This window comes from Neomonachus schauinslandi, chromosome 1 (genome assembly GCF_002201575.2).
Source record: "Neomonachus schauinslandi chromosome 1, ASM220157v2, whole genome shotgun sequence".
In the NCBI taxonomy this organism is placed as follows: domain Eukaryota; kingdom Metazoa; phylum Chordata; class Mammalia; order Carnivora; family Phocidae; genus Neomonachus; species Neomonachus schauinslandi.
Genome location: NC_058403.1, coordinates 22,937,481 through 22,940,309, shown reverse-complemented (window position 1 = coordinate 22,940,309; position 2,829 = coordinate 22,937,481).

The window sequence follows — 2,829 nt, the reverse complement described above, 5'->3', positions numbered from 1 at the left end:
ATTTCACATTACATGTCATCAGGGAAATGCAAATTTAAACAGTGAGATGACACTACACACTTACAGGAAGAGCCAAAATCCAGAATATTGGTAACACCAAATGCTGGTGAGAATGTAGAGCAATTGGAATTCTCATCCATTGATGTTGGGAATGAAAAATGGGATAGACATTTGGAAGATGCTTCAATGGTGTCCTACAAAACTAAACACTCCTTTAACCATATGATCCAACAATCACACGCCTTGTTCTTACTCAAAAAAGTTGAAAACTTGTGTCCACATAAAAACCTAAGAACAGATGTTTGTAACAGCTTTGTAAGATGTCGAATCTCGGAAGAAAACAAGATGTCCTTCAAAGGGTAAATGGGTAAATAAACTATGGTACATGCAGACAATGGAATATTATCCAGTGCTAAAAATAAATGAGCTAGCAAGCCATAAAAAGACATGGAAGGGGGCGCCTGGGTGGCTCAGTCGTTAAGCGTCTGCCTTCGGCTCAGGTCATGATCCCAGGGTCCTGGGATCGAGCCCCACGTCGGGCTCCCTGCTCCATGGGGAGCCTGCTTCTCCCTCTCCCAATCCCTCTGCTTGCGTTCCCCTCTCTCGCTGTGTCTCTCTCTGTCAAATAAATAAATAAAATCTTAAAAAAAAAAAAAGACATGGAGGAAACTTAAATGCATTTTACTAAGTAAAAGAAGCCAGTCTGAAAAGGCTGAATACTGTATGATTTCATTTACATGACATTCTGGAAAAGACAAAACTGTTATATATATAACAAGGTATAAATTGGCAAGACTTCTGCATTAAAAAGTATAAAAATATTTCTGAAAGATGACTTTTATAAATGAAGAGCTTTTCTAAATTAGAAGATTCAATGTTTTTAAATGTCATTTATCTGCATTAGCCTATAGATTCAATTTAATCAACAGAAAATTCAAGTAGTTTTTATAATTTTCTTTTAGAAACTGATAGCCTTGTTTTTAATTTTATTTTAAAAAAGTGAAAGAACAAACTTAGCTAAAATAACCTTTAAAAATAATAGAATAAAAAAACTTGGAAAACATCCAGTACCTGATTTCAAGACTTACTGTAAAGGTATATTAATTAAGAAAGTGTGGTATTGGCATTAGAAAAGATGAGTATACCAATGGAAAAAATAGAAAGCCAGCAAATATATCTATAATACAGCCAATTTATTTTTATAGAGCTATCAAAGCAATTCAAGATAGATACATTTTTAATAAATTGTACTAAGAGCAACTTAAAATCCATAATTTAAAAAAAAATGAAACCTGAGCCTTACCTTATATCATGCATAAGATTAATATGAGTTGTAAGAAATGCTTAAATGTGAAATGTGGAACTCTGAAACTTCTTGAAGAAAACATAAGAGACTATGTCTTTGATCTATAGACAAGCGAATATTTCTAAAACAAAAACAATTTTTAAATGATCAGTTAGATTTTATTTAAATCAAATAATTTTTTTATAAAACAACACAGAAAAAAACAAATTTAGAAGTTAAGCCCCAAAGGGAGAGAAAATATTCACCAAATATGTATGTTACATATATATATAGCAATGAAGTTGAATCCAGAATATAAGAAATCAATAACTGTAAGACAAATAAAAAAGAAGAAACAAAAAACTCTAAACACCAAATAGGGGGAGGGCTCAAAGTCTTAATCAGACACTTCACAAAAATCTTAGACAGATTTGAACAAGTAACCTCTCTTGGTCCATCCAGGCTGCTATAACAAAAGTACCATAGACTGGGTAGCTCATGAACAACGGGAGTTTATTTCTCATGGTTCTAGAGGCTGGAAAGTCCTGAGATGATACCAACAGATTTTGTCTGGTGGCTGAATTTTCACTATAACTACATATAGTTGGGGGCAAGAGATCTCTCTGGGGTCTTTTTATTAGGGGTCCCATCTTCCAAAGACCCCACCTCCAAATACCATTACAATGGGGTTTACATTTCAACATACAAATATGGGGGTGAGCAGCATAAACATTCATATTGCATTAGCTACGAGGGAGAGGCAAATTAAAAGTCTATTGCATTAGCTACGAGGGAGATGCAAATTAAAACCAAAAGAAACTATTTGCTGTCTATCAAGGCAATTGAGATTCAAAAAGTTTATGTCATAGAAGACCATGTAAGGGGGGTAGAGAAAACTGGAAAAGATCAGGAAGGTATTTAGAATGGTAACCATTGTGCTTAATGTTTGAGAGGGTGATTTCAATCAGTGGAAAAGAGAAGGGAATGGGATTCCTGGGTTTTCTGCTTCACAGCTAGCGAGATAAAAGTATAGATCGATCCTTTATCATTATGAAATATCCCTTTAGTAACATTTATTCTTTAAAAAACTGTTGTCTGATATTAGGATAAGTCTCTTCAGTTCTTTTTTTTAATTTAATTTTATTATGTTATGTTAATCACCATACATTACATCATTAGTTTTTGATGTAGTGTTCCATGATTCATTGTTTGCGTATAACACCCAGTGCTCCATTCAATATGTGCCCTCTTTAATACCCATCACCAGGCTTACCCATCCCCCCTCCCCTCTAGAACCCTCAGTCTCTTTCTCAGAGTCCATAGTCTCTCATGGTTCATCTCCCCTTCCAATGTCCCCCTCTTCATTTTTCCCTTCCTACTATCTTCTTTTTTTTTTTTTAACATATAATGTATTATTTGTTTCAGAGTTACACGTCTGTGATTCATCAGTCTTACAGTTCTTTTTATGTGATTTGCATGGCATTTCCTCTTTGCCCTTTAACTTTCAATTTGTATTTTTTTTTTAATTTTTTAAATTTATTTGA